We start from the raw sequence: 27,127 nt of genomic DNA, 5'->3' as shown, positions 1-27,127 counted from the left end.
CCAAAATCCAGGATTGAGATGTTCCAACAGAATGATATTTATTTTAAACGAAAGAAAGTGTCAAACAAAACATGACACTACAACTCAGGGCGAACCAAGGCCAACATGATAAACAAAATAAGCCATTTCCCACAGAAAGTGCTAGCTAGCCTGATAGAAATAAACAAACCAAAAGACAGTCGCTAACCCTAACTCCCTAATGTGAAAACAGTCCAAAGAAAATGGCAGTTCACCCCTACAGATTTAATACTATTTACAAAATATACAATTTATAAACAAAACCACGGCACAAAACCTAACAATTCAAAAATGCTGAATAAGGTTTAGAAACCAAGAACAGCAAACAGGTGCTGATGCCAGAAAGAGCCTCGCTAGCTGTTGGGAACCGTACTTTTAAAACTCCAGTAAGTGTAGGATGGACCAATCAGCTTCCTGTACTGCCCCCCAATCCGGCCAATCAGGCAGGGCACCTATAAGAACAAGAAAATAAAAACAACACATATGGCCAGGACCGTAACATGGTCTACTAGTAATGAAGCACGATGGTTGGCAAACCAATAAAGTAGCAAAACAGCAATGAAAGAACAAAATTTGATGAAAATATAGAACAATTTCTATGAATAAATAGGCAGTAACACCAGCTTGTGCTGCCCGTAAACCCAAGCAAAAAAGCTTACAGCACCTGGTATTCCCAGGCGGTCTTCCTACCAAGTACTAACCAGGCCCGGCCCTATTTGGCTGCCGAGATCGGACGAGATCGGGCGCTTAAAGAGCGGTGTGGCCGTAAGCTGCATTTGACATCATCAACAGCTCTTAAAAACGCTGGAGAAGCAGAATGCATGACACTTGCTAAGAAGAAGATAAATGTGGCAAAGTACAAAGTACTATAACTGTACTGGTCTGTTACGCCCCTGTCTAGGGGCTCAGGGTGCAACATACAAAGATAAATTAGCATGTTCCCTCTCCGATCCCCAAACCAAAATCCAGGATCGAGATGTTCCAACAGAATGATATTTATTTTAAACGAAAGAAAGTGTCAAACAAAACATGACACTACAACTCAGGGCGAACCAAGGCCAACATAATAAACAAAATAAGCCATTTCCCACAGAAAGCGCTAGCTAGCCTGATAGAAATAAACAAACCAAAAGACAGTCGCTAACCCTAACTCCCTAATGTGAAAACAAGAGAAAACAATCAAAAGAAAATGGCAGTCCACCCCTACAGATTTAATACTATTTACAAAATATACAATTTATAAACAAAACCACGGCACAAAACCTAACAATTCAAAAATGCTAAATAAGATTTGGAAACCAAGAACAGCAAACAGGTGCTGATGCCAGAAAGAGCCTCGCTAGCTGTTGGGAACCGTACTTTTAAAACTCCAGGAAGTGTAGGATTGACCAATCAGCTTCCTGTACTGCCCCCAAATCCGGCCAATCAGGCAGGGCACCTATAAGAACAAGAAAATAAAAACAACACATATGGCCAGGACCGTAACATGGTCTACTAGTAATGAAGCACGATGGTTGGCAAACCAATAAAGTAGCAAAACAGCAATGAAAGAACAAAATTTGATGAAAATATAGAACAATTTCTATGAATAAATAGGCAGTAACACCAGCTTGTGCTGCCCGTAAACCCAAGCAAAAAAGCTTACAGCACCTGGTATTCCCAGGCGGTCTTCCTACCAAGTACTAACCAGGCCCGGCCCTATTTGGCTGCCGAGATCGGACGAGATCGGGCGCTTAAAGAGCGGTGTGGCCGTAAGCTGCATTTGACATCATCAACAGCTCTTAAAAACGCTGGAGAAGCAGAATGCATGACACTTGCTAAGAAGAAGATAAATGTGGCAAAGTACAAAGTACTATAACTGTACTGGTCTGTTACGCCCCTGTCTAGGGGCTCAGGGTGCAACATACAAAGATAAATTAGCATGTTCCCTCTCCGATCCCCAAACCAAAATCCAGGATCGAGATGTTCCAACAGAATGATATTTATTTTAAACGAAAGAAAGTGTCAAACAAAACATGACACTACAACTCAGGGCGAACCAAGGCCAACATAATAAACAAAATAAGCCATTTCCCACAGAAAGCGCTAGCTAGCCTGATAGAAATAAACAAACCAAAAGACAGTCGCTAACCCTAACTCCCTAATGTGAAAACAAGAGAAAACAATCAAAAGAAAATGGCAGTCCACCCCTACAGATTTAATACTATTTACAAAATATACAATTTATAAACAAAACCACGGCACAAAACCTAACAATTCAAAAATGCTAAATAAGATTTGGAAACCAAGAACAGCAAACAGGTGCTGATGCCAGAAAGAGCCTCGCTAGCTGTTGGGAACCGTACTTTTAAAACTCCAGGAAGTGTAGGATTGACCAATCAGCTTCCTGTACTGCCCCCAAATCCGGCCAATCAGGCAGGGCACCTATAAGAACAAGAAAATAAAAACAACACATATGGCCAGGACCGTAACATGGTCTACTAGTAATGAAGCACGATGGTTGGCAAACCAATAAAGTAGCAAAACAGCAATGAAAGAACAAAATTTGATGAAAATATAGAACAATTTCTATGAATTAATAGGCAGTAACACCAGCTTGTGCTGCCCGTAAACCCAAGCAAAAAAGCTTACAGCACCTGGTATTCCCAGGCGGTCTTCCTACCAAGTACTAACCAGGCCCGGCTCTATTTGGCTGCCGAGATCGGACGAGATCGGGCGCTTAGAGAGCGGTGTGGCCGTAAGCTGCATTTGACATCATCAACAGCTCTTAAAAACGCTGGAGAAGCAGAATGCATGACACTTGCTAAGAAGAAGATAAATGTGGCAAAGTACAAAGTACTATAACTGTACTGGTCTGTTACGCCCCTGTCTAGGGGGTCAGGGTGAAACATACAAAGATAAATTTGCATGTTCCCTCTCCGATCCTCAAACCAAAATCCAGGATTGAGATGTTCCAACAGAATGATATTTATTTTAAACAAAAGAAAGTGTCAAACAAAACATGACACTACAACTCAGGGCGAACCAAGGCCAACATAATAAACAAAATAATCCATTTCCCACAGAAAGTGCTAGCTAGCATGATAGAAATAAACAAACCAAAAGACAGTCGCTAACCCTAACTCCCTAATGTGAAAACAAAAGAAAACAATCAAAAGAAAATGGCAGTCCACCCCTACAGATTTAATACTATTTACAAAATATACAATTTATAAACAAAACCACGGCACAAAACCTAACAATTCAAAAATGCTAAATAAGATTTGGAAACCAAGAACAGCAAACAGGTGCTACTGCCAGAAAGAGCCTCGCTAGCTGTTGGGAACCGTACTTTTAAAACTCCAGGAAGTGTAGCATGGACCAATCAGCTTCCTGTACTTCCCCCAAATCCGGCCAATCAGGCAGGGCACCTATAAGAACAAGAAAATAAAAACAACACATATGGCCAGGACCGTAACATGGTCTACTAGTAATGAAGCACGATGGTTGGCAAACCATTAAAGTAGCAAAACAGCAATGAAAGAACAAAATTTGATGAAAATATAGAACAATTTCTATGAATAAATAGGCAGTAACACCAGCTTGTGCTGCCCGTAAACCCAAGCAAAAAAGCTTACAGCACCTGGTATTCCCAGGCGGTCTTCCTACCAAGTACTAACCAGGCCCGGCCCTATTTGGCTGCCGAGATCGGACGAGATCGGGCGCTTAAAGAGCGGTGTGGCCGTAAGCTGCATTTGACATCATCAACAGCTCTTAAAAACGCTGGAGAAGCAGAATGCATGACACTTGCTAAGAAGAAGATAAATGTGGCAAAGTACAAAGTACTATAACTGTACTGGTCTGTTACGCCCCTGTCTAGGGGGTCAGGGTGAAACATACAAAGATAAATTTGCATGTTCCCTCTCCGATCCTCAAACCAAAATCCAGGATTGAGATGTTCCAACAGAATGATATTTATTTTAAACGAAAGAAAGTGTCAAACAAAACATGACACTACAACTCAGGGCGAACCAAGGCCAACATAATAAACAAAATAAGCCATTTCCCACAGAAAGCGCTAGCTAGCCTGATAGAAATAAACAAACCAAAAGACAGTCGCTAACCCTAACTCCCTAATGTGAAAACAGTCCAAAGAAAATGGCAGTTCACCCCTACAGATTTAATACTATTTACAAAATATACAATTTATAAACAAAACCACGGCACAAAACCTAACAATTCAAAAATGCTAAATAAGGTTTGGAAACCAAGAACAGCAAACAGGTGCTGATGCCAGAAAGAGCCTCGCTAGCTGTTGGGAACCGTACTTTTAAAACTCCAGGAAGTGTAGGATGGACCAATCAGCTTCCTGTACTTCCCCCAAATCCGGCCAATCAGGCAGGGCACCTATAAGAACAAGAAAATAAAAACAACACATATGGCCAGGACCGTAACATGGTCTACTAGTAATGAAGCACGATGGTTGGCAAACCAATAAAGTAGCAAAACAGCAATGAAAGAACAAAATTTGATGAAAATATAGAACAATTTCTATGAATAAATAGGCAGTAACACCAGCTTGTGCTGCCCGTAAACCCAAGCAAAAAAGCTTACAGCACCTGGTATTCCCAGGCGGTCTTCCTACCAAGTACTAACCAGGCCCTGCCCTATTTGGCTGCCGAGATCGGACGAGATGGGGCGCTCAGAGAGCGGTGTGGCCGTAAGCTGCATTTGACATCATCAACAGCTCTTAAAAACGCTGGAGAAGCAGAATGCATGACACTTGCTAAGAAGAAGATAAATGTGGCAAAGTACAAAGTACTATAACTGTACTGGTCTGTTACGCCCCTGTCTAGGGGCTCAGGGTGCAACATACAAAGATAAATTAGCATGTTCCCTCTCCGATCCCCAAACCAAAATCCAGGATCGAGATGTTCCAACAGAATGATATTTATTTTAAACGAAAGAAAGTGTCAAACAAAACATGACACTACAACTCAGGGCGAACCAAGGCCAACATAATAAACAAAATAAGCCATTTCCCACAGAAAGCGCTAGCTAGCCTGATAGAAATAAACAAACCAAAAGACAGTCGCTAACCCTAACTCCCTAATGTGAAAACAGTCCAAAGAAAATGGCAGTTCACCCCTACAGATTTAATACTATTTACAAAATATACAATTTATAAACAAAACCACGGCACAAAACCTAACAATTCAAAAATGCTAAATAAGGTTTGGAAACCAAGAACAGCAAACAGGTGCTGATGCCAGAAAGAGCCTCGCTAGCTGTTGGGAACCGTACTTTTAAAACTCCAGGAAGTGTAAAATGGACCAATCAGCTTCCTGTACTGCCCCCAAATCCGGCCAATCAGGCAGGGCACCTATAAGAACAAGAAAATAAAAACAACACATATGGCCAGGACCGTAACATGGTCTACTAGTATTGAAGCACGATGGTTGGCAAACCAATAAAGTAGCAAAACAGCAATGAAAGAACAAAATTTGATGAAAATATAGGACAATTTCTATGAATAAATAGGCAGTAACACCAGCTTGTGCTGCCCGTAAACCCAAGCAAAAAAGCTTACAGCACCTGGTATTCCCAGGCGGTCTTCCTACCAAGTACTAACCAGGCCCGGCCCTATTTGGCTGCCGAGATCGGACGAGATCGGGCGCTCAGAGAGCGGTGTGGCCGTAAGCTGCATTTGACATCATCAACAGCTCTTAAAAACGCTGGAGAAGCAGAATGCATGACACTTGCTAAGAAGAAGATAAATGTGGCAAAGTACAAAGTACTTTAACTGTACTGGTCTGTTACGCCCCTGTCTAGGGGCTCAGGGTGCAACATACAAAGATAAATTAGCATGTTCCCTCTCCGATCCCCAAACCAAAATCCAGGATCGAGATGTTCCAACAGAATGATATTTATTTTAAACGAAAGAAAGTGTCAAACAAAACATGACACTACAACTCAGGGCGAACCAAGGCCAACATAATAAACAAAATAAGCCATTTCCCACAGAAAGTGCTAGCTAGCCTGATAGAAATAAACAAACCAAAAGACAGTCGCTAACCCTAACTCCCTAATGTGAAAACAGTCCAAAGAAAATGGCAGTTCACCCCTACAGATTTAATACTATTTACAAAATATACAATTTATAAACAAAACCACGGCACAAAACCTAACAATTCAAAAATGCTAAATAAGATTTGGAACCCAAGAACAGCAAACAGGTGCTGATGCCAGAAAGAGCCTCGCTAGCTGTTGGGAACCGTACTTTTAAAACTCCAGGAAGTGTAGGATGGACCAATCAGCTTCCTGTACTGCCCCCAAATCCGGCCAATCAGGCAGGGCACCTATAAGAACAAGAAAATAAAAACAACACATATGGCCAGGACCGTAACATGGTCTACTAGTAATGAAGCACGATGGTTGGCAAACCAATAAAGTAGCAAAACAGCAATGAAAGAACAAAATTTGATGAAAATATAGGACAATTTCTATGAATAAATAGGCAGTAACACCAGCTTGTGCTGCCCGTAAACCCAAGCAAAAAAGCTTACAGCACCTGGTATTCCCAGGCGGTCTTCCTACCAAGTACTAACCAGGCCCGGCCCTATTTGGCTGCCGAGATCGGACGAGATCGGGCGCTCAGAGAGCGGTGTGGCCGTAAGCTGCATTTGACATCATCAACAGCTCTTAAAAACGCTGGAGAAGCAGAATGCATGACACTTGCTAAGAAGAAGATAAATGTGGCAAAGTACAAAGTACTATAACTGTACTGGTCGGTTACGCCCCTGTCTAGGGGCTCAGGGTGCAACATACAAAGATAAATTAGCATGTTCCCTCTCCGATCCCCAAACCAAAATCCAGGATCGAGATGTTCCAACAGAATGATATTTATTTTAAACGAAAGAAAGTGTCAATCAAAACATGACACTACAACTCAGGGCGAACCAAGGCCAACATAATAAACAAAATAAGCCATTTCCCACAGAAAGTGCTAGCTAGCCTGATAGAAATAAACAAACCAAAAGACAGTCGCTAACCCTAACTCCCTAATGTGAAAACAGTCCAAAGAAAATGGCAGTTCACCCCTACAGATTTAATACTATTTACAAAATATACAATTTATAAACAAAACCACGGCACAAAACCTAACAATTCAAAAATGCTAAATAAGGTTTGGAAACCAAGAACAGCAAACAGGTGCTGATGCCAGAAAGAGCCTCGCTAGCTGTTGGGAACCGTACTTTTAAAACTCCAGGAAGTGTAGGATGGACCAATCAGCTTCCTGTACTTCCCCCAAATCCGGCCAATCAGGCAGGGCACCTATAAGAACAAGAAAATAAAAACAACACATATGGCCAGGACCGTAACATGGTCTACTAGTAATGAAGCACGATGGTTGGCAAACCAATAAAGTAGCAAAACAGCAATGAAAGAACAAAATTTGATGAAAATATAGAACAATTTCTATGAATAAATAGGCAGTAAAACCAGCTTGTGCTGCCCGTAAACCCAAGCAAAAAAGCTTACAGCACCTGGTATTCCCAGGCGGTCTTCCTACCAAGTACTAACCAGGCCCGGCTCTATTTGGCTGCCGAGATCGGACGAGATCGGGCGCTTAGAGAGCGGTGTGGCCGTAAGCTGCATTTGACATCATCAACAGCTCTTAAAAACGCTGGAGAAGCAGAATGCATGACACTTGCTAAGAAGAAGATAAATGTGGCAAAGTACAAAGTACTATAACTGTACTGGTCTGTTACGCCCCTGTCTAGGGGGTCAGGGTGAAACATACAAAGATAAATTTGCATGTTCCCTCTCCGATCCTCAAACCAAAATCCAGGATTGAGATGTTCCAACAGAATGATATTTATTTTAAACGAAAGAAAGTGTCAAACAAAACATGACACTACAACTCAGGGCGAACCAAGGCCAACATAATAAACAAAATAAGCCATTTCCCACAGAAAGCGCTAGCTAGCCTGATAGAAATAAACAAACCAAAAGACAGTCGCTAACCCTAACTCCCTAATGTGAAAACAGTCCAAAGAAAATGGCAGTTCACCCCTACAGATTTAATACTATTTACAAAATATACAATTTATAAACAAAACCACGGCACAAAACCTAACAATTCAAAAATGCTAAATAAGGTTTGGAAACCAAGAACAGCAAACAGGTGCTGATGCCAGAAAGAGCCTCGCTAGCTGTTGGGAACCGTACTTTTAAAACTCCAGGAAGTGTAGGATGGACCAATCAGCTTCCTGTACTTCCCCCAAATCCGGCCAATCAGGCAGGGCACCTATAAGAACAAGAAAATAAAAACAACACATATGGCCAGGACCGTAACATGGTCTACTAGTAATGAAGCACGATGGTTGGCAAACCAATAAAGTAGCAAAACAGCAATGAAAGAACAAAATTTGATGAAAATATAGAACAATTTCTATGAATAAATAGGCAGTAACACCAGCTTGTGCTGCCCGTAAACCCAAGCAAAAAAGCTTACAGCACCTGGTATTCCCAGGCGGTCTTCCTACCAAGTACTCACCAGGCCCGGCTCTATTTGGCTGCCGAGATCGGACGAGATCGGGCGCTCAGAGAGCGGTGTGGCCGTAAGCTGCATTTGACATCATCAACAGCTCTTAAAAACGCTGGAGAAGCAGAATGCATGACACTTGCTAAGAAGAAGATAAATGTGGCAAAGTACAAAGTACTATAACTGTACTGGTCTGTTACGCCCCTGTCTAGGGGGTCAGGGTGAAACATACAAAGATAAATTTGCATGTTCCCTCTCCGATCCTCAAACCAAAATCCAGGATTGAGATGTTCCAACAGAATGATATTTATTTTAAACGAAAGAAAGTGTCAAACAAAACATGACACTACAACTCAGGGCGAACCAAGGCCAACATAATAAACAAAATAAGCCATTTCCCACAGAAAGCGCTAGCTAGCCTGATAGAAATAAACAAACCAAAAGACAGTCGCTAACCCTAACTCCCTAATGTGAAAACAGTCCAAAGAAAATGGCAGTTCACCCCTACAGATTTAATACTATTTACAAAATATACAATTTATAAACAAAACCACGGCACAAAACCTAACAATTCAAAAATGCTAAATAAGGTTTGGAAACCAAGAACAGCAAACAGGTGCTGATGCCAGAAAGAGCCTCGCTAGCTGTTGGGAACCGTACTTTTAAAACTCCAGGAAGTGTAGGATGGCCCAATCAGCTTCCTGTACTTCCCCCAAATCCGGCCAATCAGGCAGGGCACCTATAAGAACAAGAAAATAAAAACAACACATATGGCCAGGACCGTAACATGGTCTACTAGTAATGAAGCACGATGGTTGGCAAACCAATAAAGTAGCAAAACAGCAATGAAAGAACAAAATTTGATGAAAATATAGAACAATTTCTATGAATAAATAGGCAGTAACACCAGCTTGTGCTGCCCGTAAACCCAAGCAAAAAAGCTTACAGCACCTGGTATTCCCAGGCGGTCTTCCTACCAAGTACTAACCAGGCCCGGCCCTATTTGGCTGCCGAGATCGGACGAGATCGGGCGCTCAGAGAGCGGTGTGGCCGTAAGCTGCATTTGACATCATCAACAGCTCTTAAAAACGCTGGAGAAGCAGAATGCATGACACTTGCTAAGAAGAAGATAAATGTGGCAAAGTACAAAGTACTATAACTGTACTGGTCTGTTACGCCCCTGTCTAGGGGGTCAGGGTGAAACATACAAAGATAAATTTGCATGTTCCCTCTCCGATCCTCAAACCAAAATCCAGGATTGAGATGTTCCAACAGAATGATATTTATTTTAAACGAAAGAAAGTGTCAAACAAAACATGACACTACAACTCAGGGCGAACCAAGGCCAACATAATAAACAAAATAAGCCATTTCCCACAGAAAGCGCTAGCTAGCCTGATAGAAATAAACAAACCAAAAGACAGTCGCTAACCCTAACTCCCTAATGTGAAAACAGTCCAAAGAAAATGGCAGTTCACCCCTACAGATTTAATACTATTTACAAAATATACAATTTATAAACAAAACCACGGCACAAAACCTAACAATTCAAAAATGCTAAATAAGGTTTGGAAACCAAGAACAGCAAACAGGTGCTGATGCCAGAAAGAGCCTCGCTAGCTGTTGGGAACTGTACTTTTAAAACTCCAGGAAGTGTAGGATGGACCAATCAGCTTCCTGTACTTCCCCCAAATCCGGCCAATCAGGCAGGGCACCTATAAGAACAAGAAAATAAAAACAACACATATGGCCAGGACCGTAACATGGTCTACTAGTAATGAAGCACGATGGTTGGCAAACCAATAAAGTAGCAAAACAGCAATGAAAGAACAAAATTTGATGAAAATATAGAACAATTTCTATGAATAAATAGGCAGTAACACCAGCTTGTGCTGCCCGTAAACCCAAGCAAAAAAGCTTACAGCACCTGGTATTCCCAGGCGGTCTTCCTACCAAGTACTAACCAGGCCCGGCTCTATTTGGCTGCCGAGATCGGACGAGATCGGGCGCTTAGAGAGCGGTGTGGCCGTAAGCTGCATTTGACATCATCAACAGCTCTTAAAAACGCTGGAGAAGCAGAATGCATGACACTTGCTAAGAAGAAGATAAATGTGGCAAAGTACAAAGTACTATAACTGTACTGGTCTGTTACGCCCCTGTCTAGGGGCTCAGGGTGAAACATACAAAGATAAATTTGCATGTTCCCTCTCCGATCCTCAAACCAAAATCCAGGATTGAGATGTTCCAACAGAATGATATTTATTTTAAACGAAAGAAAGTGTCAAACAAAACATGACACTACAACTCAGGGCGAACCAAGGCCAACATAATAAACAAAATAAGCCATTTCCCACAGAAAGCGCTAGCTAGCCTGATAGAAATAAACAAACCAAAAGACAGTCGCTAACCCTAACTCCCTAATGTGAAAACAGTCCAAAGAAAATGGCAGTTCACCCCTACAGATTTAATACTATTTACAAAATATACAATTTATAAACAAAACCACGGCACAAAACCTAACAATTCAAAAATGCTAAATAAGGTTTGGAAACCAAGAACAGCAAACAGGTGCTGATGCCAGAAAGAGCCTCGCTAGCTGTTGGGAACCGTACTTTTAAAACTCCAGGAAGTGTAGGATGGACCAATCAGCTTCCTGTACTTCCCCCAAATCCGGCCAATCATGCAGGGCACCTATAAGAACAAGAAAATAAAAACAACACATATGGCCAGGACCGTAACATGGTCTACTAGTAATGAAGCACGATGGTTGGCAAACCAATAAAGTAGCAAAACAGCAATGAAAGAACAAAATTTGATGAAAATATAGAACAATTTCTATGAATAAATAGGCAGTAACACCAGCTTGTGCTGCCCGTAAACCCAAGCAAAAAAGCTTACAGCACCTGGTATTCCCAGGCGGTCTTCCTACCAAGTACTAACCAGGCCCGGCCCTATTTGGCTGCCGAGATCGGACGAGATCGGGCGCTTAAAGAGCGGTGTGGCCGTAAGCTGCATTTGACATCATCAACAGCTCTTAAAAACGCTGGAGAAGCAGAATGCATGACACTTGCTAAGAAGAAGATAAATGTGGCAAAGTACAAAGTACTATAACTGTACTGGTCGGTTACGCCCCTGTCTAGGGGCTCAGGGTGCAACATACAAAGATAAATTAGCATGTTCCCTCTCCGATCCCCAAACCAAAATCCAGGATCGAGATGTTCCAACAGAATGATATTTATTTTAAACGAAAGAAAGTGTCAAACAAAACATGACACTACAACTCAGGGCGAACCAAGGCCAACATAATAAACAAAATAAGCCATTTCCCACAGAAAGTGCTAGCTAGCCTGATAGAAATAAACAAACCAAAAGACAGTCGCTAACCCTAACTCCCTAATGTGAAAACAGTCCAAAGAAAATGGCAGTTCACCCCTACAGATCTAATACTATTTACAAAATATACAATTTATAAACAAAACCACGGCACAAAACCTAACAATTCAAAAATGCTAAATAAGGTTTGGAAACCAAGAACAGCAAACAGGTGCTGCTGCCAGAAAGAGCCTCGCTAGCTGTTGGGAACCGTACTTTTAAAACTCCAGGAAGTGTAGGATGGACCAATCAGCTTCCTGTACTGCCCCCCAATCCGGCCAATCAGGCAGGGCACCTATAAGAACAACAAAATAAAAACAACACATATGGCCAGGACCGTAACATGGTCTACTAGTAATGAAGCACGATGGTTGAAAAACCAATAAAGTAGCAAAACCGCAATGAAAGAACAAAATTTGATGAAAATATAGAACAATTTCTATGAATAAATAGGCAGTAACACCAGCTTGTGCTGCCCGTAAACCCAAGCAAAAAAGCTTACAGCACCTGGTATTCCCAGGCGGTCTTCCTACCAAGTACGAACAAGGCCCGGCCCTATTTGGCTGCCGAGATCGGACGAGATCGGGCGCTTCGAGAGCAGTGTGGCCGTAAGCTGCATTTGATATCATCAACAGCTCCTAAAAACGCTGGAGAAGCAGAATGCATGACATTCGCTAAGAAGAAGATACATGTGGCAAAGTACTAAAACGGTACCGGTCTAGTAGTAAAGAAGCACGATGGTTGACAAACCAATAAAGTTGCAAAACAGCAATGAAAGAACAAAATTTGATGAAAATATAGAACAATTTCTATGAATAAATAGGCAGTAACACCAGCTTGTGCTGCCCGTAAACCCAAGCAAAAAAGCTTACAGCACCTGGTATTCCCAGGCGGTCTTCCTACCAAGTACTAACCAGGCCCGGCCCTATTTGGCTGCCGAGATCGGACGAGATCGGGCGCTCAGAGAGCGGTGTGGCCGTAAGCTGCATTTGACATCATCAACAGCTCTTAAAAACGCTGGAGAAGCAGAATGCATGACACTTGCTAAGAAGAAGATAAATGTGGCAAAGTACAAAGTACTATAACTGTACTGGTCTGTTACGCCCCTGTCTAGGGGGTCAGGGTGAAACATACAAAGATAAATTTGCATGTTCCCTCTCCGATCCTCAAACCAAAATCCAGGATTGAGATGTTCCAACAGAATGATATTTATTTTAAACGAAAGAAAGTGTCAAACAAAACATGACACTACAACTCAGGGCGAACCAAGGCCAACATAATAAACAAAATAAGCCATTTCCCACAGAAAGCGCTAGCTAGCCTGATAGAAATAAACAAACCAAAAGACAGTCGCTAACCCTAACTCCCTAATGTGAAAACAAGAGAAAACAATCAAAAGAAAATGGCAGTCCACCCCTACAGATTTAATACTATTTACAAAATATACAATTTATAAACAAAACCACGGCACAAAACCTAACAATTCAAAAATGCTAAATAAGATTTGGAAACCAAGAACAGCAAACAGGTGCTGATGCCAGAAAAAGCCTCGCTAGCTGTTGGGAACCATACTTTTAAAACTCCAGGAAGTGTAGGATGGACCAATCAGCTTCCTGTACTGCCCCCAAATCCGGCCAATCAGGCAGGGCACCTATAAGAAAAAGAAAATAAAAACAACACATATGGCCAGGACCGTAACATGGTCTACTAGTAATGAAGCACGATGGTTGGCAAACCAATAAAGTAGCAAAACAGCAATGAAAGAACAAAATTTGATGAAAATATAGGACAATTTCTATGACTAAATAGGCAGTAACACCAGCTTGTGCTGCCCGTAAACCCAAGCAAAAAAGCTTACAGCACCTGGTATTCCCAGGCGGTCTTCCTACCAAGTACTAACCAGGCCCGGCTCTATTTGGCTGCCGAGATCGGACGAGATCGGGCGCTTAGAGAGCGGTGTGGCCGTAAGCTGCATTTGACATCATCAACAGCTCTTAAAAATGCTGGAGAAGCAGAATGCATGACACTTGCTAAGAAGAAGATAAATGTGGCAAAGTACAAAGTACTATAACTGTACTGGTCTGTTACGCCCCTGTCTAGGGGGTCAGGGTGAAACATACAAAGATAAATTTGCATGTTCCCTCTCCGATCCTCAAACCAAAATCCAGGATTAAGATGTTCCAACAGAATGATATTTATTTTAAACGAAAGAAAGTGTCAAACAAAACATGACACTACAACTCAGGGCGAACCAAGGCCAACATAATAAACAAAATAAGCCATTTCCCACAGAAAGCGCTAGCTAGCCTGATAGAAATAAACAAACCAAAAGACAGTCGCTAACCCTAACTCCCTAATGTGAAAACAGTCCAAAGAAAATGGCAGTTCACCCCTACAGATTTAATACTATTTACAAAATATACAATTTATAAACAAAACCACGGCACAAAACCTAACAATTCAAAAATGCTAAATAAGGTTTGGAAACCAAGAACAGCAAACAGGTGCTGATGCCAGAAAGAGCCTCGCTAGCTGTTGGGAACTGTACTTTTAAAACTCCAGGAAGTGTGGGATGGACCAATCAGCTTCCTGTACTTCCCCCAAATCCGGCCAATCAGGCAGGGCACCTATAAGAACAAGAAAATAAAAACAACACATATGGCCAGGACCGTAACATGGTCTACTAGTAATGAAGCACGATGGTTGGCAAACCAATAAAGTAGCAAAACAGCAATGAAAGAACAAAATTTGATGAAAATATAGAACAATTTCTATGAATAAATAGGCAGTAACACCAGCTTGTGCTGCCCGTAAACCCAAGCAAAAAAGCTTACAGCACCTGGTATTCCCAGGCAGTCTTCCTACCAAGTACTAACCAGGCCCGGCTCTATTTGGCTGCCGAGATCGGACGAGATCGGGCGCTTAGAGAGCGGTGTGGCCGTAAGCTGCATTTGACATCATCAACAGCTCTTAAAAACGCTGGAGAAGCAGAATGCATGACACTTGCTAAGAAGAAGATAAATGTGGCAAAGTACAAAGTACTATAACTGTACTGGTCTGTTACGCCCCTGTCTAGGGGGTCAGGGTGAAACATACAAAGATAAATTTGCATGTTCCCTCTCCGATCCTCAAACCAAAATCCAGGATTGAGATGTTCCAACAGAATGATATTTATTTTAAACGAAAGAAAGTGTCAAACAAAACATGACACTACAACTCAGGGCGAACCAAGGCCAACATAATAAACAAAATAAGCCATTTCCCACAGAAAGCGCTAGCTAGCCTGATAGAAATAAACAAACCAAAAGACAGTCGCTAACCCTAACTCCCTAATGTGAAAACAGTCCAAAGAAAATGGCAGTTCACCCCTACAGATTTAATACTATTTACAAAATATACAATTTATAAACAAAACCACGGCACAAAACCTAACAATTCAAAAATGCTAAATAAGGTTTGGAAACCAAGAACAGCAAACAGGAGCTGATGCCAGAAAGAGCCTCGCTAGCTGTTGGGAACCGTACTTTTAAAACTCCAGGAAGTGTAGGATGGACCAATCAGCTTCCTGTACTTCCCCCAAATCCGGCCAATCATGCAGGGCACCTATAAGAACAAGAAAATAAAAACAACACATATGGCCAGGACCGTAACATGGTCTACTAGTAATGAAGCACGATGGTTGGCAAACCAATAAAGTAGCAAAACAGCAATGAAAGAACAAAATTTGATGAAAATATAGAACAATTTCTATGAATAAATAGGCAGTAACACCAGCTTGTGCTGCCCGTAAACCCAAGCAAAAAAGCTTACAGCACCTGGTATTCCCAGGCGGTCTTCCTACCAAGTACTAACCAGGCCCGGCCCTATTTGGCTGCCGAGATCGGACGAGATCGGGCGCTTAAAGAGCGGTGTGGCCGTAAGCTGCATTTGACATCATCAACAGCTCTTAAAAACGCTGGAGAAGCAGAATGCATGACACTTGCTAAGAAGAAGATAAATGTGGCAAAGTACAAAGTACTAAAACTGTACTGGTCGGTTACGCCCCTGTCTAGGGGCTCAGGGTGCAACATACAAAGATAAATTAGCATGTTCCCTCTCCGATCCCCAAACCAAAATCCAGGATCGAGATGTTCCAACAGAATGATATTTATTTTAAACGAAAGAAAGTGTCAAACAAAACATGACACTACAACTCAGGGCGAACCAAGGCCAACATAATAAACAAAATAAGCCATTTCCCACAGAAAGCGCTAGCTAGCCTGATAGAAATAAACAAACCAAAAGACAGTCGCTAACCCTAACTCCCTAATGTGAAAACAGTCCAAAGAAAATGGCAGTTCACCCCTACAGATTTAATACTATTTACAAAATATACAATTTATAAACAAAACCACGGCACAAAACCTAACAATTCAAAAATGCTACATAAGATTTGGAAACCAAGTACAGCAAACAGGTGCTGATGCCAGAAAGAGCCTCGCTAGCTGTTGGGAACCGTACTTTTAAAACTCCAGGAAGTGTAGGATGGACCAATCAGCTTCCTGTACTGCCCCCAAATCCGGCCAATCAGGCAGGGCACCTATAAGAACAAGAAAATAAAAACAACACATATGGCCAGGACCGTAACATGGTCTACTAGTAATGAAGCACGATGGTTGGCAAACCAATAAAGTAGCAAAACAGCAATGAAAGAACAAAATTTGATGAAAATATAGGACAATTTCTATGAATAAATAGGCAGTAACACCAGCTTGTGCTGCCCGTAAACCCAAGCAAAAAAGCTTACAGCACCTGGTATTCCCAGGCGGTCTTCCTACCAAGTACTAACCAGGCCCGGCCCTATTTGGCTGCCGAGATCGGACGAGATCGGGCGCTCAGAGAGCGGTGTGGCCGTAAGCTGCATTTGACATCATCAACAGCTCTTAAAAACGCTGGAGAAGCAGAATGCATGACACTTGCTAAGAAGAAGATAAATGTGGCAAAGTACAAAGTACTATAACTGTACTGGTCTGTTACGCCCCTGTCTAGGGGGTCAGGGTGAAACATACAAAGATAAATTTGCATGTTCCCTCTCCGATCCTCAAACCAAAATCCAGGATTGAGATGTTCCAACAGAATGATATTTATTTTAAACGAAAGAAAGTGTCAAACAAAACATGACACTACAACTCAGGGCGAACCAAGGCCAACATAATAAACAAAATAAGCCATTTCCCACAGAAAGCGCTAGCTAGCCTGATAGAAATAAACAAACCAAAAGACAGTCGCTAACCCTAACTCCCTAATGTGAAAACAGTCCAAAGAAAATGGCAGTTCACCCCTACAGATTTAATACTATTTACAAAATATACAATTTATAAACAAAACCACGGCACAAAACCTAACAATTCAAAAATGCTAAATAAGGTTTGGAAACCAAGAACAGCAAACAGGTGCTGATGCCAGAAAGAGCCTCGCTAGCTGTTGGGAACCGTACTTTTAAAACTCCAGGAAGTGTAGGATGGACCAATCAGCTTCCTGTACTTCCCCCAAATCCGGCCAATCAGGCAGGGCACCTATAAGAACAAGAAAATAAAAACAACACATATGGCCAGGACCGTAACATGGTCTACTAGTAATGAAGCACGATGGTTGGCAAACCAATAAAGTAGCAAAACAGCAATGAAAGAACAAAATTTGATGAAAATATAGAACAATTTCTATGAATAAATAGGCAGTAACACCAGCTTGTGCTGCCCGTAAACCCAAGCAAAAAAGCTTACAGCACCTGGTATTCCCAGGCGGTCTTCCTACCAAGTACTAACCAGGCCCGGCCCTATTTGGCTGCCGAGATCGGACGAGATCGGGCGCTTAAAGAGCGGTGTGGCCGTAAGCTGCATTTGACATCATCAACAGCTCTTAAAAACGCTGGAGAAGCAGAATGCATGACACTTGCTAAGAAGAAGATAAATGTGGCAAAGTACAAAGTACTATAACTGTACTGGTCTGTTACGCCCCTGTCTAGGGGCTCAGGGTGCAACATACAAAGATAAATTAGCATGTTCCCTCTCCGATCCCCAAACCAAAATCCAGGATCGAGATGTTCCAACAGAATGATATTTATTTTAAACGAAAGAAAGTGTCAAACAAAACATGACACTACAACTCAGGGCGAACCAAGGCCAACATAATAAACAAAATAAGCCATTTCCCACAGAAAGTGCTAGCTAGCCTGATAGAAATAAACAAACCAAAAGACAGTCGCTAACCCTAACTCCCTAATGTGAAAACAGTCCAAAGAAAATGGCAGTTCACCCCTACAGATTTAATACTATTTACAAAATATACAATTTATAAACAAAACCACGGCACAAAACCTAACAATTCAAAAATGCTGAATAAGGTTTAGAAACCAAGAACAGCAAACAGGTGCTGATGCCAGAAAGAGCCTCGCTAGCTGTTGGGAACCGTACTTTTAAAACTCCAGTAAGTGTAGGATGGACCAATCAGCTTCCTGTACTGCCCCCCAATCCGGCCAATAAGGCAGGGCACCTATAAGAACAAGAAAATAAAAACAACACATATGGCCAGGACCGTAACATGGTCTACTAGTAATGAAGCACGATGGTTGGCAAACCAATAAAGTAGCAAAACAGCAATGAAAGAACAAAATTTGATGAAAATATAGAACAATTTCTATGAATAAATAGGCAGTAACACCAGCTTGTGCTGCCCGTAAACCCAAGCAAAAAAGCTTACAGCACCTGGTATTCCCAGGCGGTCTTCCTACCAAGTACTAACCAGGCCCGGCCCTATTTGGCTGCCGAGATCGGACGAGATCGGGCGCTTAAAGAGCGGTGTGGCCGTAAGCTGCATTTGACATCATCAACAGCTCTTAAAAACGCTGGAGAAGCAGAATGCATGACACTTGCTAAGAAGAAGATAAATGTGGCAAAGTACAAAGTACTATAACTGTACTGGTCTGTTACGCCCCTGTCTAGGGGCTCAGGGTGCAACATACAAAGATAAATTAGCATGTTCCCTCTCCGATCCCCAAACCAAAATCCAGGATCGAGATGTTCCAACAGAATGATATTTATTTTAAACGAAAGAAAGTGTCAAACAAAACATGACACTACAACTCAGGGCGAACCAAGGCCAACATAATAAACAAAATAAGCCATTTCCCACAGAAAGCGCTAGCTAGCCTGATAGAAATAAACAAACCAAAAGACAGTCGCTAACCCTAACTCCCTAATGTGAAAACAAGAGAAAACAATCAAAAGAAAATGGCAGTCCACCCCTACAGATTTAATACTATTTACAAAATATACAATTTATAAACAAAACCACGGCACAAAACCTAACAATTCAAAAATGCTAAATAAGATTTGGAAACCAAGAACAGCAAACAGGTGCTGATGCCAGAAAGAGCCTCGCTAGCTGTTGGGAACCGTACTTTTAAAACTCCAGGAAGTGTAGGATGGACCAATCAGCTTCCTGTACTGCCCCTCAATCCGGCCAATCAGGGAGGGCACCTATAAGAACGAGAAAATAAAAACAACACATATGGCCAGGACCGTAACATGGTCTACTAGTAATGAAGCACGATGGTTGGCAAACCAATAAAGTAGCAAAACAGCAATGAAAGAACAAAATTTGATGAAAATATAGAACAATTTCTATGAATAAATAGGCAGTAACACCAGCTTGTGCTGCCCGTAAACAAAAGCAAAAAAGCTTACAGCACCTGGTATTCCCAGGCGGTCTTCCTACCAAGTACTAACCAGGCCCGGCTCTATTTGGCTGCCGAGATCGGACGAGATCGGGCGCTTATTTTTTTTTTTTTTTTTTTTTTTTTTTTTTTTTTATCTTTTTATTATCAAAAATACACTTTACAAAATAAAAATTAACTATATACAGAGAAACATAAAGAAAAAGAGTAAATTCATTCGTCTTTTTAACAGTAAATCAAACAAATTAAAGCAAAGCAAGCCTCTTCCCCTTTTTTCCACATATTTGTATGCACATATATACATGTATACATACATATATATACATACACACATATATATACATATATACATACACCTACATACACACATACATTCTTAAATATATACGCCCATATACTACAAGGTTAAATAAATTCACCCAAAATCGAAGTGCAATCTACCCTCCCCATCCAGCTCACATAAATCATTCCTTGCCCCCCACCTAGCTATAAACTCATCCTCATCCACTGAAAACAGAATTCTCATGTAATGTGTCACCATATTTTGAAAAAAACCCACCCTGTTTGTCCTTTTCCCCCCATACAAAGCATAATTTCTACCAACATACAACACATGACGTGCTACACTCAATAAAAAATTGATTAAACCAACATTACATCTTTTATCACCTTTTTGTTTCCCAAAGCACCACACCCAGTCCCATGCTTCCCCTTCTAACTTAGGCAGTTTACACTTATTGATTAACAACGTTTTAACCCAGTCCCTGAAATCCCGTGTGACTGTACAGTATAGCATAAAGTGGTTAAAATCTTCATCTTCCACCCTACAGACCGGACAGGTTCTCGCATACGTGCTTTTACTTATCTGGTGAAGGACGACAGAAACCAGCACCCTTCTGTGACGCAGCAGGAAGTTTGAGTTTGCTATTGCAGGGGGAAGCCACTTACTGTGTATATTTGACCAAATTTCAGAGACGGGACGGGTAAGAAAGAGATGAGACCATGCAGTGTTTGCTGTAGGTTCTTGGAATATTTTGTTAATTAAAACCCTATACCAAAATTTTGATTGTAAATCTTGCAGTTTTCTGTTTTTGACGTCACAGGTCAGAGCAAAATCCAGCTCGTCGTCCTCCACCCGATCCTCATCCACTTCCGACAACCACTCTTTCCACTCTTGCGGCATTCGCTCTAATAAATCATCACAAAATCGAACAACTCTAGCCTTTTTTATATTAAACCCTTTCATCCTAATTTTACTAAATACCGCAAGAGGGCTAGGAGCCCCTGTCTGGTCTAAAACATCTTTAATCTGATGTAGCGCCTAAGTCAAGATGCCCCGACCGGCCTTACATCCCTCTCGGCCGCTGAGGCAGGGGTTCCCAAAGATGGGCTGGTTTAACACACTTTGTTTTGATGTAATTACACACTCCAACTGGGGCAGGATTTCCACCCATGCCTCAGCCGCCTCCTGGAAGAGTGGACATGTTCCCACAATAGGCCGGCCGAGTGTGACGCTACATAGATTGTAAAAGCCGCACATACCTCTTTTCAGTACATCATCATACAAATAATCCTCCCATATGTTTTTAGTTTTCTGGCTCAGCATTTTCTTAAACAGTTTTATTCTTAATGACTTCAATTTTGCTTTTAAATTACACAGTTTGAGTCCCCCCTTTTTGTACGGCCCGACCAGTGTCTTATGTGCAATTTTCATTGCTCTCCCCTTCCATAGAAAATCCTCAATAGCGCTGCTCAGGCGTACCAGTACATCACTCGGCAGGTGACAAACCTGCATGGTGTAGACAAGTCTCGGCACAATTACTGCATTTATTACAGTGATTTTCCCTTTTAAACCTAATCCCCTCATTCTCCACAGTGCGAGCCTTGATCTACACCCCGCAACCTGCTCTTCCCAGGATCTACGACTGCTGTCTTCTGGTTGTGAGCCCAAATATACACCAAGTACTTTAACCTCAGGCCCGCCCCTTTTAAAATGCTGGCCTTCCTCCCCAAGAACAGTACCAGGCCCCAGGATCAAACTCGATTTGTCCTTATTTACCCGTGCTCCCGCAGCTTGCTCATATGCATCTAGATGTTGCAAAACCCTTCGCAAACTATCCCCATCCCTGACCATGATGTTAATATCATCTGCATATTGTGCTATTTTGAAATCAGTTCCTCTGGGCGACGTGATCCCAATTATTTGAGAGTCAGATATAATTGACTGTGCTAGAGGTTCTGCCACTATTGCATAGAGCATAGCTGATAGGGGGCACCCCTGTCTCACTGATCTTTCTAAGGGGACGGGATCTGTCACGAAGCCATTGCACTTCACGACACTAGTAGCTCGGCTGTACAGTAACTTCATCCACCCTCGAAAAGTTGGGCCGAACCCAAAAACCCCCAGACACTCGAAGAGAAAATCGTGACTCACTCTGTCAAATGCCTTCTCTAGATCTACATTAAGGTATATACCTCCTGTAGCCATTAAATTCTCCAATGAGAATTTTGTTGACAAAATGCAGTCAGCGATATCCCTCCCCGGAATGCTGTAAGTCTGGGTAGGCCCAACTATCGAGCCAATCACTCCCTTAAGCCTGAACCCTAGCACCTTAGCGAGGATCTTATAGTCAGTATTGAGCAGACTAATTGGCCTATAATTTGCCAGGTCATCTCTGGCGCCTTTGTTTTTATAAACTAGAGTGATCACACCCCTTAAAAAAGACTCCGCGCACCTGTTCTCCTCCTGCATGGCAGAGTATAGCCTGCAGAGGACGGGGGCCAGTATGTTGCTGAAATGTTGGTAAAACTCAGCTGAGAGACCATCCACACCCGGGCTTTTAGATGTATTAAGGCTTCCAATCGCTGCTCTCACTTCTTCAATCTGAATGTCACCATCACACAGAGCCGCATCCTCGTGACTGAGGGAGCAGCCAATTTTTCCTAATACTGTGCCCATTTGTGCTTTTTTAATATGTTGTTTGCTAAACAAATTAGCGTAGTAGTCTTGTATTGCTTGTAAAATATCCACTATATCAGTATGTGTGTTTCCATCAAGGTCTTTTATTTCTGGTATGTATGTTTTTGCCTGTTTCCTTTTTTCCAAACCTAGAAAAAAAGCAGTACAGCGCTCCCCTTTCAACATGTGTTGTGCTTTACTGCGGATCATTGCGCCTCTGCATTTTCTCTCATCTAACCGTCTCAGCTGCTCCCTCAATCCAAGATAGACATCCAAGGGACGGTCACACTCAGCCTCAATAAGCTCAAGCTCCTCTTTTAGATGATGTCTCAGCTCAGCCTCCTCTGTCTTTTCCCTCAGCCTCTTCTCTCTGCTCAGAGCGATACAACGCTTTTTAATTTTAAATTTGGTGCGCTCCCACCACTCAATGATATCCACGACATAATCACTCTCATCACATAGAGCAGAGAGAAAAGACTTCATTTTATCTTTAAAAACTTGATCTTCAAGGAGGGAAGTGTTAAAACACCACAGGCCCCCATTCCTTTGCATACCACCCTCCCCTAGAGTCACCTTTAAACAGGCATGATCACTCCAGGAACAAAAACAATATTTACACTCATTTAATTCTTGCACCAAACTCGACGCCAACAAACACAGGTCAATCCTGGATTGCTTTAGCCTGCCCAATACCACTTGCCTGCGCGAATACGCCCGGGTGCCGGGGTTCAGCACTCTCCACGCATCTATCAAATCACACTCATCCATCCATACAAAAACAGCCGATCTACTAATGTCTTGTTTAAATTTATTATTAACTCCTACGTCCGCCTTAGTCAGAGCAACATTCCAATCTCCTATCACTACCGAGCGATCATCTGTCCACCTTTTGCAGCGCTCAAAGAAACCTCTCCTTTCAGGTTCACTGTTCGGACCGTACAAATTCAGAATTCTATATTTTTTATTATAATGTATTATATCAATAACAATTAGTCTACCCTGTCCATCCTTAAAAATCTCCACAATACTCTCACACACACCCGGCTTTACAAAAATTGCCACTCCAGCAGTTTTGTTTGAGGAGAGGGAGTAAAAGAGCTCCCCTCTCCAAAAAGATTTTATAGTGTCTATTTTGTCCATGGACCACCTACATTCCTGGACACACAAGATGTCGCATGCCATTTCTCCACAGAGTTGCTCTATTTTCCCAATATTTGTTAACCCGTTTAAATTTTGCGATTGAAGCAGCATTATCAAGTAAACACCGATTAAAAAGGTCATTTCCTAAGCTGTTTTTTCCCTTTGCCTCTATTCCCTCCCTCACTCCTCCCTGATTTCTCTTGCTGTGGACGTTTTCTAACCTGCTTTATCTGCTGAACATCCATCTCCGAATCTGACTCTATACTGTCAGCCTGGGGAGCCAGCAGGGCAGCATCCGAGTCTTCCTCTCTAGGGGCGGGTGGTATTCCATTATGAGAGGGGACCTTCTGTGAAGCGAGCCAAGATGGGCTCAGCCAACCCCCTTCAGGGTGACCCGCCCTATCCCCGCTCCACTCTGCCAGCACTTGATCCATACTAGATCCCAACACATCCTCTCTTTCACTCCCATGTTCCTCCCGCACAGGCAGGTCACCGCCCTGCGTCTCCAACACCACCTCATCCTCCTGTTCACTCTCGCTGCCCATATTCAGCTCTGGCTCCTCTACAGGTCTAACCTCACTCCTGTCATCCTCGGAGATGGATTCCCTGCTACCCTCCCCATTCCCTTCATCTATATTTTTACATTGACATTCCTCTGTGGAGCTATGACATTCCATACATCTGTGCATCCTGGCATCACACTCACGTGCATAATGTCCCTGTTTATTACATTTAAAACAGGTGAAATCCGGAAAGTCCCTCACGATGTGTCCCGGCTGTAAGCACATCCGACAAACTTTCACTTGATTATTGTGAATTACTCTAAAATACTCCGGACCATTAGCTGTCATGAATTTCGCTGAGTAGGGCAGTGACTGCACAGTTTCATTAAACTTTACCTTCATATATCTTGTACCGTCCGCCACATCAGTCCCGGGCCACATCCTCCTTTTAATAGGCGAGATCGCTCTCACTCCCCACACGTCCAGTTTTTCCATAATTTCCTCGTCCGTTATATACGCCGGCAAATTCAAAAAAGACACCACCAGTTCATCAATTGCTAATGTTTTTACCATTACCACCGCTTTACCAACTTTAAATCCATCCAGTAGCCTTTTCTTTCCAGCTTCACTTTTTACCGTCACCTCATATTTATTCGATCCGGTCTCACGCAGCGCAACTATGCCTCCACACACATCACGTATTGCTCGTAACAGTTCCATCGTTTTCACCTTCTCTTCACCAACCACCTCTGCCAATACAGTCAAATCTTTTTCGTACCTTTTTTCTCTCATTGTCTCCCGTCTTCCGCTCATCTCCGTCTGCATCCTCGCCCGTTCCTCCTGATGTTTTCCATCCACACAAATGCCATCAATCTCCAACCTATTCTGCCGCTGCTCTCCGACCAAATCCACTCCTTTCCCCGTCCTCTTTGCTGAAGTAATCCTCTGCATTGACAAGCCCGGAACTTGCCCGCCATTTCTCTTCTCTCCCTGCTCCACGGCCTGGCGTTTGCTTCCTCCCGCTCCGTACTCTATTTCGGCTGGCATTGCCGTTTCCCCCCGACATCTCATGGTAGGAGCCACAATTTTCACAGCGTCCTCCGTCAATTTACCTCGTCTTTCTCCGCCATTCTCCATTTTACGTAGCTTGGCGAATCGAGTAACACTCGGCAAAAAAACAAAACCAAAATAAAATAAAAAAGAAAAAGGCAAAATGAAAGCGCCCCCGAACGGAGCAAATCCGCCGGGGGGATTAGTAACATAAACAAAATCGAAATCTCTATACTATTTAGTTAAATTACGACAAAAAACACAAGCAAACTGAAAAAGCCCGCCAAAACAGGCTCATGCGCGGGTCCGTCACTGCTCGCTCTAGAGAGAAACCACACCTCTGTCTGCAACCAGGTTTGGGAACCAAAAACAGCAAACAGGTGCTGCTGCCAGAAAGAGCCTCGCTAGCTGTTGGGAACCGTACTTTTAAAACTCCAGGAAGTGTAGGATGGACCAATCAGCTTCCTGTACTGCCCCCCAATCCGGCCAATCAGGCAGGGCACCTATAAGAACAACAAAATAAAAACAACACATATGGCCAGGACCGTAACATGGTCTACTAGTAATGAAGCACGATGGTTGACAAACCAATAAAGTAGCAAAACAGCAATGAAAGAACAAAATTTGATGAAAATATAGAACAATTTCTATGAATAAATATGCAGTAACACCAGCTTGTGCTGCCCGTAAACCCAAGCAAAAAAGCTTACAGCACCTGGTATTCCCAGGCGGTCTTCCTACCAAGTACTAACCAGGCCCGGCTCTATTTGGCTGCCGAGATCGGACGAGATCGGGCGCTTAGAGAGCGGTGTGGCCGTAAGCTGCATTTGACATCATCAACAGCTCTTAAAAACGTTGGAGAAGCAGAATGCATGAAACTTGCTAAGAAGAAGATAAATGTGGCAAAGTACAAAGTAGACCCCCCTGTCCAGGGGGTCAGGCTGAAACATACAAAGATAAATTAGCATGTTCCCTCTCCAATCCCCAAACCAAAATCCAGGATCGAGATGTTCCAACAGAATGATATTTATTTTAAACGAAAGAAAGTGTCAAACAAAACATGACACTACAACTCAGGGCGAACCAAGGCCAACATAATAAACAAAATAAGCCATTTCCCACAGAAAGTGCTAGCTAGCCTGATAGAAATAAACAAACCAAAAGACAGTCGCTAACCCTAACTCCCTAATGTGAAAACAAGAGAAAACAATCAAAAGAAAATGGCTGTTCACCCCTACAGATTTAATACTATTTACAAAAATATACAATTTATAAACAAAACCACGGCACAAAACCTAACAATTCAAAAATGCTAAATAAGGTTTGGAAACCAAGAACAGCAAACAGGTGCTGCTGCCAGAAAGAGCCTCGCTAGCTGTTGGGAACTGTACTTTTAAAACTCCAGGAAGTGTAGGATGGACCAATCAGCTTCCTGTACTGCCCCTCAATCCGGCCAATCAGGCAGGGCACCTATAAGAACAACAAAATAAAAACAACACATATGGCCAGGACCGTAACATGGTCTACTAGTAATGAAGCACGATGGTTGACAAACCAATAATGTAGCAAAACAGCAATGAAAGAACAAAATTTGATGAAAATATAGAACAATTTCTATGAATAAATAGGCAGTAACACCAGCTTGTGCTGCCCGTAAACCCAAGCAAAAAAGCTTACAGCACCTTTTATTCCCAGGCAGTCTTCCTACCAAGTACTAACCAGGCCCGGCTCTATTTGGCTGCCGAGATCGGGCGCTTAGAGAGCGGTGTGGCCGTAAGCTGCATAAAAACGTTGGAGAAGCAGAATGCATTAAACTTGCTAAGAAGAAGATAAATGTGGCAAAG

General features: G+C 42.3%; 21 pseudogenes; all 21 read right to left on the bottom strand.

The window, feature by feature from the left end:
- Positions 1–670: 670 nt before the first annotated feature.
- LOC137109613 (5S ribosomal RNA) lies at positions 671–789 on the bottom strand (annotated as a pseudogene).
- Positions 790–1,656: 867 nt separating this feature from the next.
- LOC137109612 (5S ribosomal RNA) lies at positions 1,657–1,775 on the bottom strand (annotated as a pseudogene).
- An 867-nt stretch (positions 1,776–2,642) lies between these two features.
- On the bottom strand, positions 2,643–2,761 carry LOC137109570 (5S ribosomal RNA; annotated as a pseudogene).
- An 867-nt stretch (positions 2,762–3,628) lies between these two features.
- LOC137109611 (5S ribosomal RNA) lies at positions 3,629–3,747 on the bottom strand (annotated as a pseudogene).
- Positions 3,748–4,604: 857 nt separating this feature from the next.
- Positions 4,605–4,723, bottom strand: LOC137109874 (5S ribosomal RNA; annotated as a pseudogene).
- Positions 4,724–5,580: 857 nt separating this feature from the next.
- On the bottom strand, positions 5,581–5,699 carry LOC137109749 (5S ribosomal RNA; annotated as a pseudogene).
- An 857-nt stretch (positions 5,700–6,556) lies between these two features.
- Positions 6,557–6,675, bottom strand: LOC137109748 (5S ribosomal RNA; annotated as a pseudogene).
- An 857-nt stretch (positions 6,676–7,532) lies between these two features.
- Positions 7,533–7,651, bottom strand: LOC137109558 (5S ribosomal RNA; annotated as a pseudogene).
- An 857-nt stretch (positions 7,652–8,508) lies between these two features.
- Positions 8,509–8,627, bottom strand: LOC137109782 (5S ribosomal RNA; annotated as a pseudogene).
- Positions 8,628–9,484: 857 nt separating this feature from the next.
- On the bottom strand, positions 9,485–9,603 carry LOC137109747 (5S ribosomal RNA; annotated as a pseudogene).
- An 857-nt stretch (positions 9,604–10,460) lies between these two features.
- Positions 10,461–10,579, bottom strand: LOC137109547 (5S ribosomal RNA; annotated as a pseudogene).
- Positions 10,580–11,436: 857 nt separating this feature from the next.
- LOC137109610 (5S ribosomal RNA) lies at positions 11,437–11,555 on the bottom strand (annotated as a pseudogene).
- An 857-nt stretch (positions 11,556–12,412) lies between these two features.
- On the bottom strand, positions 12,413–12,531 carry LOC137109930 (5S ribosomal RNA; annotated as a pseudogene).
- A 251-nt stretch (positions 12,532–12,782) lies between these two features.
- LOC137109746 (5S ribosomal RNA) lies at positions 12,783–12,901 on the bottom strand (annotated as a pseudogene).
- An 867-nt stretch (positions 12,902–13,768) lies between these two features.
- On the bottom strand, positions 13,769–13,887 carry LOC137109535 (5S ribosomal RNA; annotated as a pseudogene).
- An 857-nt stretch (positions 13,888–14,744) lies between these two features.
- LOC137109736 (5S ribosomal RNA) lies at positions 14,745–14,863 on the bottom strand (annotated as a pseudogene).
- Positions 14,864–15,720: 857 nt separating this feature from the next.
- Positions 15,721–15,839, bottom strand: LOC137109609 (5S ribosomal RNA; annotated as a pseudogene).
- Positions 15,840–16,696: 857 nt separating this feature from the next.
- Positions 16,697–16,815, bottom strand: LOC137109744 (5S ribosomal RNA; annotated as a pseudogene).
- Positions 16,816–17,672: 857 nt separating this feature from the next.
- LOC137109608 (5S ribosomal RNA) lies at positions 17,673–17,791 on the bottom strand (annotated as a pseudogene).
- An 857-nt stretch (positions 17,792–18,648) lies between these two features.
- LOC137109607 (5S ribosomal RNA) lies at positions 18,649–18,767 on the bottom strand (annotated as a pseudogene).
- Positions 18,768–25,986: 7,219 nt separating this feature from the next.
- On the bottom strand, positions 25,987–26,105 carry LOC137109524 (5S ribosomal RNA; annotated as a pseudogene).
- Positions 26,106–27,127: the final 1,022 nt, after the last annotated feature.

This window comes from Channa argus, unplaced genomic scaffold (genome assembly GCF_033026475.1).
Source record: "Channa argus isolate prfri unplaced genomic scaffold, Channa argus male v1.0 Contig004, whole genome shotgun sequence".
NCBI classification, from domain to species: Eukaryota; Metazoa; Chordata; class Actinopteri; order Anabantiformes; family Channidae; genus Channa; species Channa argus.
Note: the sequence above shows the minus strand (reverse complement) of the source record. Positions and strands in the feature narration are given on the sequence as shown.